At 34.2% G+C, this 20,613-nt stretch overlaps 1 protein-coding gene across 11 annotated transcripts in view; it reads right to left on the minus strand.

Annotated features, from left to right (window-relative positions):
- LOC116770979 (protein sprint) overlaps positions 1-20,613 on the minus strand; it is a 129,752-nt gene that overhangs the window by 39,359 nt on the left and 69,780 nt on the right. The window lies entirely within an intron of this gene.

Raw genomic sequence — 20,613 nt, forward strand, 5'->3', positions numbered from 1 at the left:
ATAAAATAGCACAAGCTAAATCAAAAGCTATAGATATTTATTTTATTTTCAAGGGTGTCCCCAGTACAACTTACTTGGGTACGCAACTTGTAAAATCAATTGACATATAGAACAACAATGCAAACATTACATTTTATTACTCATCTTGTATCAATTTGTATTTAAAATATCTCATGGTATATTTGGTTAACGATTGATATTGTTATTTACGGTGTGAATTGATAAGACACATACGAATTATGAGTCTGCGAGGTGTCAGATGGTTCCCCTAAATACGTAACATATGTACGTAACCCGACCGTGTCTGTTGTATGGCTTTCGAATACCTATTGCACTCCACAAGTACGTCTTTAATGTTGACTGAATATAATACGCCTTGTTAGAAGGTAGTATTGCATTTACACATATGTATTAATAAACGAATATTTCATCGTCTAAAACATCTTGGACGTATTGTTGTTTCGCTACAAATATTAACATATAAAAATATGTTTCCGGAAAATAATACGATACAATAATATGCAAAACATATAGGTATGCAGCTTAAAGTTTAGTATAGCCAAGCTATGCACCTTATATAGGTTTTAATCATCAAAACTAGTAGCTGAAAAGGAAAAATAAGAGCCAAAATCTCTGGGATCTGAAAAGTTTTGTATACGGTGTTTTGAAGCAGGCTAGCTCATTCCTCTGCCTCATAAAAGATCACGGAATAATTACAGTCGGCCTTTGTACTAAAAACCTCGCAGTGAACAAAAGTTGAGCACATGGTGCTAATAACAGGAAAACAATAGGTTACGAAAGAAGCAGGTCACTGAACCGCACATATATTTTGTGTTATAAATCTAACCTGAATAAAGAGTTATTGCGCACGTGTTCTGTACTTGTATATTTTTATTTAACTCATTTAATTTTAGAATCAAACTGAAAAGCAAAATATAGATTAATTGAAATTCCTGTTTCCCGAGAGCTACATTTTAACTACGTGATGGAGTGAAATAAAGTTACATTTACTTTGTTGCATTTTGATTTAGCTGCAACATCTATATGTGCAGGACAAGCTGTGGGGAGCAGCTGGAAATAGAACTATTATATGAATTTTATATGCAGCAGTTTATCTAATTCAGTTTCATTGATAAAAATAACGTTACGCCTTCCCTATACAGACGTAATCATTCACTGGTTTTACGACTTAGATAATGGAGGCACTGAATTTTTTATTAGTACCGCGTTCGTTCATTCTGATAATTTTTTTTTAAATAACTTCACAAGGATATGATGATGATAGCAGATGTTGGTGAAAACAATGTACAGATTATAATAGATTTGTGAAAGGATTTGTTGTATTAGGTGTGAACCAAATATTAATTTTATTAATATTGTTTTATTAACATTAACTATAATAAAGTAAGAAGTTTAACACTAATTGAGGTTTTTACGTCAAAAAAGTGAGGAAAAATTTATGCCAAGACGTAAAACAATGCGTGCCCAGTCTAGCTTTGAAGTCTTTATATCTGTTTTAATATAAAATAACTATTATGTTGAATAATTATTAAGATAGTACAAGTAATGTGAGTATTATTCAAAAGTATGCAACTCTAATAAACGGTGTTCAAAATTTTTTAATATTTATGAGAGTGCAAAATGTCGTGAATGTTATACAGTTAAAATTCATTTTAAATTCATGTTGCGTTTAAAAAAACGCCAACCTTTTTTATATCATAAAGCTTGCACCTGGTTTACATAAATATTCATACTGTGATTTTGCATCATGACGTTATTTTTATATTATTAAATATTTAAGAAGGATAGATTTGGTTCGTTGTTATTTTGTTTTTTTTTTATTTCAATAAAATAAATTTTAATATAATTTCATATACAATATGTGACGCCCCTAGAGCTAGTTCGTGACCAGGTGGGGCCAATAATAGAAATTTTAATACCAAATAACGAATTAACAGTAACAATAGATTGTGATAACAAAAGGAGCGTGCATGCGTGCATGCATGCACTTCTGTGTGCGAGTATAATTCTGTGTACGTATGTAAGAGTGTATCATTATATATAATGGTTAAATTTTATCATCGTACTATGAGTTAATTTTACAGTTTTCTATGTAATATATGAGAACAAGTCAATATTGATTCTAGAATAAAAAAAATATAGTATAAGGGTCTTAAATAGGTGCATTTATAATGAATGATTGGTGAGTATCTCTTATCAGTCGGTATGGACATTGTCATTACTAGCCTTGAAGATTACTAGAGCGTCTCACGCGTTTGGCAACACTCGAGGCCGCTTAGTGTAATTTAACCTTAACCATTCACGCTTAGTACGATTTCATGCAAGATGAGGTTATATTCATTAAACGTTTTAAATTCTTAAAAGACCTCAAAGCGAAGGAAGTTCTTATTGTAAGTATAAACATATACTTAATAAACTTCCCATAAGTGTATTCTAAACATTTATTTAATGTTTCATTTGTCTGTACTCAAGTAAAAATCAAAGTTATAGAATACGTGATCCGTTTTAGGTGGTAGCGACGGGATATTTCAAAAGTGGCAATTTATAATCATATCCGTGTTGATTAACATTTTGCTCCATTTTATTTATTTGTATTTTAACTACACCCTATTATTATGGAGGCTGGAGTAAAGTGAGGACCGATTTTGATTGCTTTTGAACTTACTTACTATACCTTTTGTCATAATGATCCTATATATCTCTATATGGAACTGATGAAGAAACTAGATCTCAACACACTAGAACGACATTTCAACACCAACATACATATTGCTGAAGTATTCTCCTCGAATTACATTTATTTTATTTTATTTAATATTCAATATGTTACAACTTATATTTTTAGCAACAAAATCTTTATCTCCGCTGGTATATAATAAAACAAGCAGTAAAATGTTATATTTTAAGAGTAACCATAATTTCACGTCCTGATACTACACATTTAATTGGTACGTTGCTATCAAACATATTAGTATTATCTTGTTAGCGTTACCGAATTTCAGTAATGACATCAAACAACGTAATCTCATGATAACAAGATTAAGCAATTACTAAACTAATGTCTTACATTGTATTGTAAAGTAGTAATATAAATGACAATAAATACATATGAATATGACAGCATCAAAATCAATATAGTATTTTAATTTAAATGTCTCTCATTTATTATAATCATGCGCTTTGTAGTAAAATAAAATTGTTAGTGGATCTTAAATTATTTCAGATCTTATAAGTCGCAATGTTTTTATTGAATTTTCATGGCAAGAGCAGTAAGTTATATATTTATAAATTTTCTCTCTTATTATTGAAAGAATCTAGATGGTTAGTTACAATACTTTATGGTTTTGATATAAATAACATCATGCCTACCTAAGTATGTCATATGGAAAAGTATGTAGAAAATGTATACAAATATCATACAAATGTAAAAGTATAAAAAATAATGGTTATAAATCAGAAAAGTTTATTTTATTATGTCCTGTTATATTAATGTTGTTTATTTTAGCGTGTTCGTCCGCGTAGTTCCATTAAGAAGCGTACTTGTTGTGAAACATAAACTGTTAGTGAGAAAGATAACAATAAGTTACATTTAAAATAAATCCACCGGACAGTGTAATAAATCAAACGCTGAGAGATATTAATATGATTATTTTCCCTCCCAACATTTCCGGAGACGGTAACAAAACATCTTAATACGAGATTAAATAAAAATATTAAAACAGTAATGTTTATTTGTTAAACATTAAAGTGTGTCCGAGTTGTTTTTTGTACGTGTAAAAAGCGTATAAAGAGCACATTGTGCGCGACCTACTTGTGCGCATGTGTAATAATGGTGAATGACCGCACGTTAACTAAGCAAATAGCAATATTTTGTCTCATACTTGTAAACATCAGAGGAATGAGATAAGACATTTTATTGATATTACTTTATATTATCTTAAAAAATATGTATGTATGTTATTTTTTTAGAATTTTATATCTTTATTATTGTGTAATGTTTAATGTAGATTCACGTTGGCCTTACACAACTGTAAATATCAACGGATACCTTAAGCCCTGAGGGAATGTAAATTGCAGCGTTGCTTCTTGTTGGGGAGAATTATATCCTCGTATTTTTACAAATAGATTCCAAAGGGTATCGGATTGTGTAACTTGTCAAACGTATACGAGGGTTTTAAAGACCTCCGGGCTATAAGGACAAAGAGTAATTCGATGGCATCTGTCAGAAGACACGTTTTAATATAAAATTATCCTCTCCGTTAGATATTTCTTTACGGATTTTTTCTATTGAGGCACATTCAAATCTTCATAATTAATTACAGTTCTGTTTGTACATTCAACTTTAGGTTTTACTGTAGGCCTAAAATAAGGAGACGCTAGTTTTGTTTTTCAAATTTTTAATAAAAAGGACATATATATTTATCACATGCTTTAAAGAGTACAAAAATAATCAGATTTTTGACGTCAAAATAACTTTTAAGTGAGTTTACTAAATATGATGTCGCTATTATATCAGAATTACATCTTAATTGTAATAGAAATTGTTTAATTTAATTAAGACGTAAATTGTGACAGAAACGTGACGGAAGACTGAACGACTAAATATAAAATCACAAAGTAAATATTGAATTAAATGTACGGTTTGTCTCTCAATATGTAAAACGTCCACAGTCCGTTTTGGGGGACATTTTTGACGAAAAGAGTCCTTTGAAATGCGGACATCCCTCCGGACATAACACAATATGTATTATCATAATAAAGAGCAGGATCTTTTTGAGCCATTCTTACCCTAATCGATGGGCTGAATAACTTCACATTTTTGCAATCATGACAAGGCTTGTCTCCTAAAATACTTAATATATAAAGTACAATTTTATTAAATACAAACACTGAACTAAATAAGGGGTAGTTTTTAATTTTTAATTCATTTATTTTACATATATTTCTATATTAAAACGTTAAGCTATGGAGAATTTTTCTTCTGATTGGAAATTCCGTTGGAAGTGTATCAATGTTATAACCATCTCATAATTTTAAGATAGAAATCTATCCTTATATCAAATGGCATATAATTCAAAACTGTAAAGCACGGTACCAGTAATCTGCTATTCCGATTCATAGAACTAAAAGTGTCACAAGCAATTTGTTGACATGAATCCTTTTTAACACCTAGCTTACACTGAATTAAATGTCACAATTTACCGAGTATCGCTAATTTAAACCATGTTACGAGAACAGCGATGTAAATCGATCTAGCCTGAGGCAATATGCAAATACATATGTCGATTTAAGACTTTTACTGGGAATGCCATATCCAATCAGTGTATTTATAACGATGGGTAAAAACGACTTGGGCTTTAAAACATTACAGAAAAGTCACCATGAGTTTCTAGAAGTTTTTTTTTTTTGGATTCAATTAAAAAAAATACACTTGAGTCGATGTGCTCATTAAGAGGATGAGAGATTGGGATTGGAATGCTTTTTTGTCATCCATCCTTAAATTAAACGAATCACCACTAATTGGAACCAAGGAAAAAGCTTCTGAATAAACTCGAATATAGTGCAATTACTTTTAATGACATTTTAAAATATTTTTATTGAGTAACAAATTGTTGTTTTATGTAAGATTTTAGTAGGCTGCTTTGTCAATATCTATTATAATTCTTTAAGTAGACAATAAAGAGTAAGTTAGATTTCATTACAGAAGTGTTTACGGTTCATTACTATATTATCAGTTTGATTGGCACTAGTCTAAACAGTGCAAGCAACAGAAACTTTGAAAGCGTATACTTTTTTTTCACTTTTACAACGCTTTTTATCGAGCTTCGCTCCTATTGGTTGAAGCATGATGTTCTAAAGTCTTCTTCGATGAATATTTAAAATAAAAAGAATTTTTCGATTCAAATCAGTAGTTTTTGATGAAAAACAATCAAAGAAAGCACCAAACTGGTAAGCTTATTTATAATAATAAAAAATAAGTGGGACCAATTTTAAATAAGATCATATTTTTTCAATAAAATTACAAAAATATACTCTGAATATTCGACAACCCGATATTTGTTTTGATACTTTTTAAAAAAAATTTCTATACAGAATGATATCGAGAAATATCAAAATTTATATTATCATCCCCCAAGAGGTGTAAATGAATTGTGAACATGCATTTTTTTATTATATTAAAAGCAGGCAAATTAAAACTCTTATAATTGGGCATTCAAAGTAACAAAATACATTTAACAATCTTACGAAATAATAATGGGTTTAATATAAACATTTGCAACCATATAAATAAAATGACATTTAAACTGTTACAAGTATTTGCAGCAGACCTTGGCCCTTTACAACTTTCATTTATTTGGTTACCTTTAATTTAAAATTTTAAAGTTGTATCCCAATGAGAAATACCTGAAACAAAAATATTTGTGCGAATTAATATAACTTCTAAATATTTGGAAGACTTAATATACAAATAAGTAAGATAAATCTTGAACTTTTCATCTCAAGACAAACGTTTTACAAACAATTAAAATTAAAGGCAGTCTTTGATGTTGTCTTGTACATTTTGATCTCAATCATTCTTAATCCCTTTGAGTTTCACTATTGATGGACTTGCCTCCAACAGGTCTCTTATGGGCAAATTATTACGGTTAAAGCAAATTGGATAATTCAGACTTATCATTGTATTACCCTGCTTGGGGTAAAACGAAATCTAATTTCTTCTTACAATTCTACTTAGCATTTACGTTTGAGTAAACACATTTTGTTTTTAAAAGATGACGATTTAGGTCGACATAAAAACTGTTTACAAAACATGTGTAAAAATAATAATTAGTGGGTTAATTTAACTGGATCTATATCCGCAATCAAAACGTCGAGAATGCATTTATCGTATTTGGCACATCTCCCAATAATTTCTTTAGAAAGTCGCAAGCATTAGCCTCGTTTTTATCAGTCGCATACAAAAGTCATATTAAAAAATAATGTTAGAATTTATGTCCAATCCGTAAAGAACATTAAAAAAAAGTAAAATTTTGTATTTTAAAATATCAACTTCACTTTGTTTAATTCATAACGTAAAACAATAGACTATATACCAACTAAAGGTAGAAAAAAATCACAACTATTTTAGAGACAAAAAAATATATAAGCGAGAAACATTTTTTTGCGTTACTTCACCTACTTTATTCGATCATTACACACAGCAGAAAATGACGAAACAAAACTCGGTAAGGCGTAACACGGCGACGATCAAGCGTGAAACGCTACCTGAGATTTATCTCTTTTCACAGTAAGAGATCTTTGAATCTAGAATGATATCATACAAATCACGTTTGTACTAGATCTAGAAAATATAAAACTGTAGACTAGTTATAAAATTAAATATGAATATAAATTATGTGTTTACTAAAAGGAAAACGAGAGCATTTGATATTTTCTAATCAAATGCATACGAACTTTTATTCTATTTGGTAAATAAAGCGTAAAATAAATTTACCTTTCTTCTTGACACACATTTCGCAGTATATTTGAAATTTAATTCTCTGTTAAAATTCAAACTTCAATTGTATATATATATTTTTATTCCGAAATTTCATCGAAATCCAAACAACGGCTCTAGTACCTATGAATAGTCCAATTTATTTGCTAAGTTCGTTATTTGTTGAATATCGAACCATTGTTTTTGTTTGCATCAATAATAGAGAAGAACAATAAAAATCCCATTTCAAGAACTATGAATTTTATGAACAAATAAATAATACTCGAAGCATCTACATTTTTATAACTGCTATACGATTCATACAAAACAAAAAACGGTTATAAACAGTTGTATAGAGATGAGTTATGTAGAATTAAATAAAATATACATGTTTAAAACTACCAAGTAACTGTTTTATGAGTTTTTATAGGGTTGTTTTTCTTATATACTAAGTCAAAATAAATAAGAACGTAGCTAAAATATTTTTGTTTATTCTCAAATATTTAATGGAAATTACCACGCAGTTAGTATGAAATTCTTTTGGATTACGTTTTTCAATTCACGCTTATATTCTGATAATACATTGACACCAGAATCTCATTTCTTTTCGATAATATATTACAAAGCCTAACAATTATCACCTAAATATGTCACACTAAACTGTGAATGTATGAAACATTTTAAGATATAATTTCCTTAACATAAAAACGATATATCTTGGTCTTAAAAAAGAAATAAACAAAAGAAAAATACAAGAGTGACATAAAAAATTGGTTCATCCTCAACTATTTCTATTTACCTAGCTCAGGGCTCTACCCTTTACATCCCATCTTACACTGTATCAAAGACAAGTGACGTCCGATTAATGTCCCCGTCGGCTACCAAATTTGGAGCCCGCATCGTCGGGTCATTGACCTTAGGCCGTGTACACACTATCTTAAATAACAACGACGCTCTAAGAATCTTGCATGAACGTGTGAATTGTGATCTATACACAAATGTTTTTTTATGGTCTACTGACTAGTTCGTAACACACCAATCACAAATAAATGTTAAATTGGAAGTATAACGTGAATAATAACGTACTTATTATTTATACATTTTACGGCAAATTTTGTTTAAAAATAGAAAATATTCAATAAATTAAATTCAATATTTTCTGACTTTTATATTCATACTTCAAAACCTCGCTAAGAAAAATAAATGACTATAACCACATCCCAGTTTGTTTCCAAAATAATTGTATAATAATAATAAATAAGCGCTACTTAAAAATCATCGGTCTGAACAGACCTTTACTATCAAAGCTCCAAATATTAAGAAAATAAAAATACTTGTAGCTGTCTGACATAATAACATCGTCATTCGCATTTCCAGACGTGCTCCTTATAGAAATGGATTCCGAAACTATTTGGAAAAAGCGTTGTAGCAATCATAAGGAACGCGCGGTTATTTTGGTTAAGCATTTTTAAGACTAAATACTGTGTCTCTAGTTTTATGGTATTAATTTCACAGGCGACATCCATGATTATAATCATTCCAAATTGTTTATATTTTGTTAAAAATACAAAAAAATGGATAGTGAACTGAAAAATAAATAAACTGGATAGAAAAATCGACCTGGATAGTGTCTGATTAAAATTCAATGAAGCTCTAAATATTTACAAAAAAACTCCGATATAAGGGCGGGCAAAAACGCTAAGCGCGAATTGAAATTCCCAAAACGTTTTGAGAGATTGAAGAGGCTTTTATGGAAATGGACTGCGTGCATCAGACGATAGACGCACACCCGCCGGTATTACACTGCCGATTTAAATATTAACACCTCCACCCGCAATTTAGATACACCTGGCAGACAATTTATCTGTTCCGTATTATACGAAGTCCCAAGTGCTCTAAAGTACGGAGTTTTATTATGTTTTGCACCTGCTTATTTGGTGATTCATAAAACTACTTTCAATTTAGATATGCGATAATGTATTCTTAGATATAATAAAGTAATTTAGCGAATGAAATTATGTAGTCTTAGAAACGGTAAAAAAAAATTACTACGAAACAAATTATGTATACGAATAACGTACGTAGGTATATTCTTCATTGCAATATGAGCTCTAATTTGCAGGTAAAAAAATTGCTCTCAGAACTCTTAAACTATATCCATTCAATATATTATGGACGGAATTCAATTGAATCGGAAGTGGACGCGTATTACACAGTATCATTATTATTCACGATTTTTCACTGGCCGTCAATACGCTCATAAATTATTCATGTAAAACAAACTGATTTAACAATTGTTGCGACGCTACGTAAATTGTAATAAATAATATCGTGACAGATTCACTCTATGGTAATCAATACTACCAATATTATAATTACAGGAGTATTGAATGCTCCGACTAAGAAAATCTCTTATCACTTACATTTTAGAGTATAATGTGTTTTATATTTCAAAATATAAATAATACATGTTCAGATATAACATGTTGATTTTTAGCCAAACATTTGTATAACTTGGCCATCATAACTTTTAAGGCAGAACAAGATCAAAAATAAAAATTTCGAATCGCTTAGAATAGCTTAGAATTTAGACTGCAAGTTTTATTTTATTAGAATAAGTTAGTTTCTATATAGATGTAAATATGTCAATCTTGATAGTTTCAAATACAACGAGATTGGCTGTATCCGTATGTAAGAATGTATTAACAAATATTTAATACATCAATGCAAGAAAATTAAATAAATTACAAATGATTGCAACGATGAAGTTTCATATCGTTATTTACTAACTATCGTTCCACTGTGAATACCAACTGCAGAGCAAATACCCTATAAATCCACGCGGTTCTGAACACCATTATGGATATTAAAATATGCGTTTCCCCCGTATGGAAATCATAGGGATTGCCGTATTTGATTTAGAATTGTGACTTCCGAAGGGATAGGAGTATAAATTAAGTTTATCTGAAATGCCAGGAACGCTGATTTAAATCATAGCTCCGTATTGAAACATGATGACAAATGAAAATTATTAACTTGGGATTTTTATCTCTGTATTAATAACTAATAACTGTGGTGCGATACATTTCATTCAAATATTAACCGCGACTCATGTTCTTCAACATTAAAACATGTTTTTTTAATGTATAATATCTGCTATTAACTTAAATTAGCTATATGTGTAATATTAAAATTGTAACCTCGTTTACCAACTTTGAAAATTTTGTCTTCCATTTAGAAATTCGTAGTATCGTATGTATTACCTTATGTATACAACCTTATGTCACGATAAATTTCGTATTGCTTTACCTTACAGTGACTAACAATGTTTGAATTCAAAGATAATATATAACAGAATAAAAAATAATTTTACATTGAAGCAGATACTAAAGTGAGCTTGAACGAAAACCAAAACAATACCCGGATAACTCAACGATGATATCAATTTGCAAATATGAAGCCATGATTTAATAATCCAAATCACTGCAGCATTCAATGTGCAATTTAGTTACGGGGGGCAATATTGGATTTCCCCGAATGTATTTGGAACACTCTAGGGATAATACGCCAAACCGAATCAACTTTCCACTCGTATTGTAAACCGTATCCGACTTTTAGCTTTATTTGTATTTTGACTTACATATGGTATACCAATACACTTTAATAAAAACAAAATTACATTATCCTACTCGTAACAACAATACAAGCTCGAAAGTGATTTATTTTTATTTAAAAAGAATTTCTTTATCACTCATAGGCGGAACAGTAACAAATTTATAATTAAAAACGGGTGCAAAAAAATATGTTGTAATGGTTGTATTATCATAACAGAAATAGATATAAATATAATTTCTATAATTATTTATTATAATTTATTCCGAATATAGCTGTGGAATAACCGCAGTGCGCAGGCAGAGAGTAACACAAAAAATTAGTAAGGTACCCATTTTGTAAAAATAACGTTTCCTTCTGAGAAACATTATAAAAAAATCGGTGACCATTTTATATGTGAACAAAAAACTAGAGACACTTGACCTAGGGTTGTTAGGCAGACGAAGTCACGTTGGCGAATAAGTACTTTCAAGTTATAAAATTTTTGTAAAAGAGTTTAGAGGTTTATTTTAGTAACACTGTCCAATATGATTTGTAGTTATAAATGTAGCATCAATTTATTCTTCCAGATGAAAATGTTACGTTTATCATAAAGCTTAAGATGTAAAATAAATAGCTGTAAATATACAACTACTACTCTGATTGTATATTTTTTTTATTAATATTTCTTTAATACATGTATATGTGCCAAGGTTTACAAGTCCGATATACAGAAATATTAAAAAAATATTGGCTATCTGATTGAGTTGTGTTAATAAATATTTTTAAATAATCGTAGTTAAAACTAAAAGTTAATTTACAGTAATACAAATGTCATTAATATATTGAACAGTATTCAAAACCATAATTGCATTGGGCGCACACAAATTGCTCAACCTAACCCCGTATACGGAAGCCCACAAAGCCGTAAAATAATACCAATACTAGACTGACATAATCCGCTTATCCATTAATATACATACATTCAGTAAAATACAAGTGAAACGGGTAATGTACCCACATAGGTATATTTACCCCTTGTGCGGTAATCAGTGGTCATAATACAAACAAACATGTTAATTTGTGAGTGCAATGTTTATTAAATTTTACGTAATATGAGGGCGGCCAGATAATTAAGGTTGTCCAGGGAATAAGCTGTCAATCAGTATTGGGATATGATATGCCCGCCCACCGGACGTACCGCAGGGAAACCCGGGAACACGTGCCATTTTAATGTTTATAACGTATACACAATACATATTTTAATAAGAAACTAATATTATTACAATCTGTAAATAATACTAAATTTACAGCTAAATCTCTCAATTGCTTAATTTAATTGAAACGAGGGCAGACATTTATATTTATAGCGTCATCTAGTTGGAGTGCTGTATCGTCAATTACGACTCAAACGATAAAAACAGACCAAATAAAAGTTCTAAAGTTGTCTAGCCTCCCGGCGGTAGGAAACCTAACACTAGAATGTAGAAACCTGATCTATGAGGTGCTGCGATAGTGCTTCAAGCGACTCTGTAGGTTAGACTGGGGAAGAAAGATAGCAATTCAGCGCTGTTAGTGTAGATAACGTTTACAAGGGCGAGTCTCCTATAATAAACTAAACTTTAAGTTATAAGCGTTTAGAGTGGAACATACGACTATCAGTTCTGATCGGTTTTACTGCTGCAGGCATTCAGTAAAGTGCATTTCTTTTATTGCCGAGTTTCACTTCAACTAACACTATTTATTGTAAACTGTTATCTAATGTATTGATGTAAATGTGGTGAACTGTTTGCTAATAATCACGAGATATAAACGCGCTTTATATCTCTTGATCTTAATAAAGATACAATAAAAATGATCTTATGTAAGACTTTCTTTGTAATATAAATCAATGTTATTAAAATCTTAACGATGAATGGAAACAAGAACAAAGGTTCATTTCCGCGATATAAACAAATCGGAAGCTTCGATTCTTTTAATAAATCACCCTTAGTCCATGAAAGGCTTCGAGGCTGTAATTTGATGGCCTCTTCAAATTAGCCCTTCTGGCGTTTAAACAACAAGGGTTTGTATAAAAGCAAAAACACGTTTCATTTGATACGGAAAAAAAAACAACGAACGTAAAGTACAAAGGATTAATTAGTCTGTTTTATTGAAAAGCTTCCAGTTCTGACAATTTTGTTCCGGTCAAACATTAGTGTGTAACATGCGGTACGAGAAAGGTAACTTTAAAAAAAAAAATCTATTTATGTATCGAAATTATAAACATTAAATAGTCTGTTTATAAAAGTTTAAGTTAATAATTAGTACTATTAGCATAAAAGTATTAGTTATATGACGAATGTTTAACGCTGTTTCAGATGAGGCTTGAACAATTAAAACAATCCTTCATATGTTATATTGTTATTATGCTGTAATTCATTGTAAAAATTATATTTCAATAATGTTATTGGGCTTTAAATCAGAAAATACAAGATAACGTTACAGTTAAAGTTAAGTTAAAGTTAAATAAGTTGCAAAATAACTTGACATCTCCGAATATCGAACTGCGACAAATTCCGCCCTAACTAAAGAGGTACGCCGCTTCCAATTCTCTAACAAGATCGTCAAATTGAAGTGCATGCAAACAAGAAACTGATTGAATAACTGTGACCGACGTCCGATTAATATGAAGTGATGTTGACTTTCATTTATCAAAAAACTAGTTCTGACGTTTCCAATACAAGAGTAAATAAAAGATATAGGTTAAACATACATAACTTCATTAAATGCTCGCTAAGCAACTAATAATAAGATAATGATTAGACGAATATTTGATCTTTAAAAATATGTCATTATACTAAAATATCTCAATGAAATTAAATTTAATTATTCGACTAAACGTCCTTAATGTGTGTACGAATGTGGAACAAATAGGTACGTATGTTTAATAAACTGACAAGGATAATTTGTAATTTCTATTGACGATGTGTATTTGAAAAAAAAAATACTTTCTCTAAAAACTATCAATATCCTACGTTAATTTTATAATTTTCGAACATTAATGAATCTAAAATCGGGATACGTTTCATAAGTAGTGTGACAATGCATACTTGTTTTAAGCATACGGATTAACTAAAGCTATATTTAAAATTGACTATTCGGAAGTAGCACAAACAAGTAGCATGGGAATGCTAATAGAATTACGAATTTAAGCATTAGCATGCTAAACGATGAAATAAAAAAACAAATGCGTTTATAAATTCGATTATGTAAAACGTCAATCACTACATAGTAAAGCAATGTTCTATTAATCTAGTATGGCGCCGATCCGCTTATACCGGTCTTAATTAATGCCTGCAGCGATTGAAGCCCGAGGCCTTTATCTTTTGATTGACCTGTCGTTCCATACATTATATCAGCTCACAACATTTAAGCGTCCGTCCCAAATGGCACATGCAATTTTCGTTTTATTGTCCGCATCTTACGCTCTATTTTGGCATCAAGGTCACACCACTATTGATAGCATCCGGACACTGTATATTTTAACGGTGGAAATCAAAAAAACACAATGCAATGCATTGATTGGAAAACGCCAGGCCATGTTAAAATTCGATTATTTCCTTGCTTTTTCAAAAGAACAATTGTTTCTATTCTCCTGTAATAAATTAAATCCCGAAATTGGGATTCTTTAAAGAAAATAATTAATGAGGTTTGGTTGTAATGAAAGAACGCAATTTTTTTTCCTTATCGATAAAACGAGAGTAAGTAGATAGCAAATACGTAGTAAGACGAGTCATCCTGTTTTTCACGAATCCTTGCGTACACATGAAGCTTGTTGAGTCATATAGTATATGAGAGTATTTTTCCTGTTCACCAGATTAATACCGTAAGGTTAATGTGTTTTCACATGACCCTAACATAACAATAGCTTTTTCTACGAATGGGAAAATAAGTCACAGACGAAACCTTCTCAAAGGTTGGGAAAATAAGGCTAAGTTAACATTAAGTAAGCAGTAATTACAGCCACTCTGAATAGAAACGAATACTGAATAATACTGAATGTCAATGTTGTAGTGAAATAGGGCAGCGGCATTAAACTTGTTAAGTGCCATTCATACGAGCGTTTAGCCACTTCGCTACAATTAGCAATGGCGCCAATTGTGTGTTGAGTCAATGTGCTTTACACTCGGCGTGCGTTAAGGAGAACAGAATGTTTTTAATGTTGCCTACTTCGAACGTTCTTAAAAACACTACTTATAATATTATGATTAAAATTAGCAACATTCATACCAATTTTTTTTTTACAAAAAATATAACAATTTATTTATTACATAAAATCCTTATAACGATTTTACATAACGTGAAGTGACACAGCATGCAATACTTATACGGTATACTTGAACTTATAAATAACCGGTTGACGTGAAACCAGTCTCGTGTTACCACTTTCCGTGAAATTATAAAATCATAATATTAATTGGCCGTTTAATTAACAAATTAACTGACAATTGACTTTTGATATTAATTTATATAACGAGTGAATAATTTTGCGCTATGCTAATTAAGAAGTTAATAAAATTTTAACAAAATATTTTAACTCGCCATATCCTTAACAATTCTTTATTAAAGTAATACTGTTGGTAAGCATTGTTTCACGTTTAATTTAGACAAATTGAAAATATAAAATATTTATAGAGACCCCGACGTATAAATGGACTATTATTAAAAATTTACATGATACATAAAATGTTGACAAAAATATGATTTATAAATAATAATCGTGTTACCATTATTGTCTTAAATCTATTAATTTTGTCAATAATTCAAGTAATAAAGTACTTAATATTTTTCCTTATACAAAATAATCTGAGATTATATCATTCGTGCTCATAATTTTAATGTGGCAGCTTATTTGTAATGGCTGCTCTTAAAAGACACAAATGAATACTTCGAATCTTTATTATTTAAAATTCAAACAACTTACAAATACTATATTTTTTTTAATTTAGCTGAAATAGGAAGAAAATCCGTCTAAAACTATTAGTATGATATAGACCGGTCTAAAAAAGTACACTCGACGAGACTTGCCAATTAATTAAGATTAGCTTCAAACCCGTTACGGCACTGTACATCAGTTGGTCAGAATTCAAAGGATTAAATACAGAACCGTAAAAAATGTGTCTAGAAATAGAAACGGACTGCCTTGGTTACATTCAACTAAAAAGATATTCTAGTTCACTAGAAAGCTTGTCAATGTGTACAATCTCTAACAGGAGGCAGGAAAAACGTACCTAAAGTAAGGTGGATGTAGAATTCCACTAAAATATAAAGAAGATTGCATTTTGTGAGTCAACATTGTAATGCAGTCTATTTTTAAGATCTTGTAACACCAAGACCCTTTTTAGAGAAAGACAAATTCAAGTATAATCAAATTATACGTGTGTATTATCTTCTCTGTACTTTAATAATTTCATAGGTGGTTCATTTTATAAATAGTTTTATTGCCATTTTTGGCAAATGCTAAAAATAATAATATCTAGAAACTCGAAAGGTCAAATGTGAGTCACTGCACTGGTATACTTAACTATTCTGTGTGCATACTTTTATACGCGATAATATATGACCAGTTGTGTTTGGTCTAACTATTACGATCGGTATGTCAATCATCTTATTTATTAATTGGTTGTCATAAGTAGTAACGTAATAACGACCGTTACGCAAATTCAAATTGTTTAGTTAATCATACCGAAGATTGCTGTTATTATTGAGTGTAATGAAATATTAATTAAAATATGCCCATAAATTTACTAATTGAACAATTATTAAGAATGTATGACATTTTTATAAAATTTCAACACATAGCCAACTATACCAAGCTATTTAGGCAATAGCAGATAAGACCGCAGCTGCTTCTAATCGAAATTCCTCACTTCGTTGAGCCTTTGACAGAAAGCGAAATGAGTCACGCGCAAAACCGCAAGTTTCATGTAATCTTAGTGAAAACGATTTCGTGTTTCGTTTATGTCAATGATGTACATTAATGTTCCAATAAATGTATTTTCTATCCGACATTCTCTAGCAGTTTTCTTTATAAAATCTACCATTCCATAAGGCACACATGTTTACATAATTTGAGGATATGTGTATAGTTTATAACGCGTAGAAAATATAATAAAGGATCTAAATATGTCTGTAGAGGTTGAAATACAAAACAAGATAAAAAAGTGGATTAAAATCCCCACCTCCGCATTAGAATAAAACTTTTTTTGTTATGTAAAATGCTTTAAAAATAGCACAACAAAACACCATCTCTTGGTCATCATATAAAAGCTAACGATGGCAAAATAACTTCACGAAAAAAAAATATTTTCTCCCTCTCCCTGAAGTCACACTATTGTGAAAGGATTTAAAAGACCCTTTTCATGGTTTCCGAGCCTATTAAATTCCCTTTTTTCCGTAAAGGGGGTCTTTTATTTTTAGATGATATCTTTTTATTCGGCCAGTCAGCTATACGTCCGTCCTATTTTCATAACAATTAGGAAAAAATATTATAAATATAAAATATAATTTCTAATATTACAAAATTGTCGAAATTGTTGAAAACAAAAATCTATGATTACCACAAGATGACAATTATACTGCTTTCAGTTTTAATAAAGTTTATTAAGACTATTTAATTAAAAAAAAATATTATTCTTCTTATATAAAATGCGTAACTTATAACTTTCGTAGGAAGAGCGTGTGAGACGTATCATAGATACGATAGTTGCTTACTGCTTACTTATGCACGTTTACGGTTCGCTTATTGTGTATGCCGGACGCATATCGAAGCATAAATATCCTTGTCGTGCTCATTACAATAACTTCGTCTAGAGAATGGACATCCCTCGAGACGGAATACGGAGGCTTTATCCCATAGGATATAACTCATTGAATTAAGGGATACCGGAAATTATCTATCGTTATATAACAATTAAGTCGAATTATAATCATTTCATTGAAACATTATATGCAAACAATTAGTTTTTGTTTAAATAGGGGTAATTAAGTATAACACTATATGAAATCATATTAAATCGTTCTAAGCATATATTCTACAAAAGCGGCCGTTGTCGGCCGCTGGAGTCTCCCGGAGAGTGCGGAGTTGGGGGTGGATGAAGGGGCTAGTCGCTTCGGAGACGTTCTCCAAAACGTCTGCAGAGCGGCGATGCCCCCCGTAGGACGTCCCCCCCCCCCCGCGGGGAGCGGTGTACTGGTGGTCGGAGAATATCTCCAACCTCCGGGTCGCCTGCAACGGGGCCAGGAGGGCATATACCCGGAGTAGGCGACGCCGCCCCCAGGACGAGGAGCGAGATGGCCGGCTGTACAGGATCTACGTCACGAAAAAGTTGATCCTGCAGCAGGCCATCTGCCGGGCCAAGGAGGCAGCCTGGCTGGAGCTGGTGGAGGGTCTCGATCGAGACCCTTGGGGCCGTCCATACAAGCGGGCGCGGAACAAGCTCTGCGCCCAGTCGGCCCCCATAACGGAAGTGCTCCAGCCAGCTGTTCTGAGGGGGATCGTGGGGGAATTCTTCCCCGACGCTCCTGCGGGATTCACTCCCCCCAGAATGGCCCGGCTGACGTTGGAAGAGGGCGACCGCGTTCCGCCCACCGTCACGGAGTCTGAAATGGAGGCGATTCTGACTCGCCTCCAGAGTAAGAAGAGCGCACCGGGTCCGGACGGGGTGCACGGGAGAGTTCTTGCTCTCTCCCTGGTGCACCTCGGGGAAGCCCTCAGGGAGCTGTTCGACCTCTGTCTGAGGTCCGGACAGTTTCCGAGGGCCTGGAAGGAAGGCCGGCTTTGCCTACTCCCAAAAGGCAGCCGGCCTCTGGACTCGGCTTCGGCGGTGCGACCGGTGGTTGTGCTGAACGAGGCGGGGAAGGCCCTGGAGAAGATAATGGCCACCCGTCTCGTTCGGCACCTGGAGGAAGGCTCGGGCCCGGGACTGTCAGAGTCCCAATTTGGGTTCCGAGCCCGTCGGTCGACCGTCGATGCCCTCAAACGCCTGAGGGCGGTGACGGAAGAGGCGGAACGCAGAGGAGAGGTAGTGTTGGTAGTGTCGTTGGACATCGCCAACGCCTTCAACAGCCTCCCACACAGCGCGATACAGGTGGCACTCGAGTACTTCGGAGTGCCCCTGTATCTGAGGAGGCTGATAGGCGACTACCTCTCCCAGAGGAGGGTGGCAGTCGAGAACCGGAGGGGGTCCATAGAGTGGTGGACAGTCGAAAACGGCGTTCCACAGGGTTCGGTCTTGGGACCTGTCCTGTGGAATGTCGGGTATGACTGGGTCCTGCGGAGTCGCCTCCTCCCCGGGATGGGTGTCATTTGCTATGCAGATGACACCCTCGTCTTATCCCGGGGACGGAGCTACAAGGAGGCGGCGCGGCTGGCCGAGGTCGGTACTGATCTCGTGGTCAGCCGCATAGAGAGGTTGGGGCTTCGGGTCAGAATCGACAAGACCGAAGCCCTCCTCTTCCGCGGGACTGGGCGGAAAGGACCCCCGCCGGGTGCCACCCTTCTCATAGGAGGAGGGAGGGTCAGGGTGAGCCCGACCATGAAATATCTGGGGCTCACCCTTGACGGAGGGTGGACCTTCGTGCCCCATTTCAGGGAGTTGGGGCCGAAGGTCATGAGGACGGCAGGTGCAATAGGGAAATTCCTCCCGAACCTCGGAGGACCCAGTGCAGCTTGCAGGCGGCTATACTCTGGGGTTTGTCGGAGTATAGCCACGTACGGTGCTCCCGTTTGGGCTGATCGACCGATGAGCCGCGGGGTCAAGGCCCTACTGCGCTCGGCGCAAAGGGCACCCGCGGTGAGGGTGATTAGGGGGTACCGTACGGTCTCCTGGGCCGCAGCGACGGCTCTTGCTGGCGATCCGCCCTGGGATCTTGTGGCGTCGGTTCTCGCCGAGGTGTTCTCTTACGTCTCGGGTAGGAGGGCTCTCGGAGAGAACCCTTCGTCAGAGGAGATCCGGGCGGTTCGCCGGCAGGGGGAGTCGCGCCTTATGCGGGAGTGGGGGGAGGACCTGGCGGGCCAGCCGTACGGTAAACGTACAACGGCTGCGCTCCGTCCGGTCCTAGAGCGTTGGATGAGGCGGAAACGCAAACCCCTTACTTTCCGTCTGACGCAGGTTTTCACCGGGCACGGCTGTTTCGGTGACTACTTGTGTCGGGTGGCCAGGAGAGAGCCGGGAGGAGGCTGCCATGAGTGCGGCGCTGCGGTGGACTCAGCCCAGCACACCCTCGAGGTGTGCCCGAGATGGGCTGCGCAGCGCCAAGACCTTGTGGCGGCGCTCGGCGGAGTGGGCTTGTCGCTTTCGAGTGTCGCGGAGAAGATGCTTGAGAGTGACAGGTCCTGGATGGCGGTGTCCTCCTTCTGTGAGACGGTTATGTCCACGAAGGAGGCATCTGAGCGGGAACGGGAGGTTGCGGCTGATGCACCCTCCCTCCGCAGACGACGGACGGGGGCGCGCCGGGGGCGATATCAACGCCTCCTCCAA

This window comes from Danaus plexippus, chromosome 7 (genome assembly GCF_018135715.1).
Source record: "Danaus plexippus chromosome 7, MEX_DaPlex, whole genome shotgun sequence".
Taxonomy (NCBI): Eukaryota; Metazoa; Arthropoda; class Insecta; order Lepidoptera; family Nymphalidae; genus Danaus; species Danaus plexippus.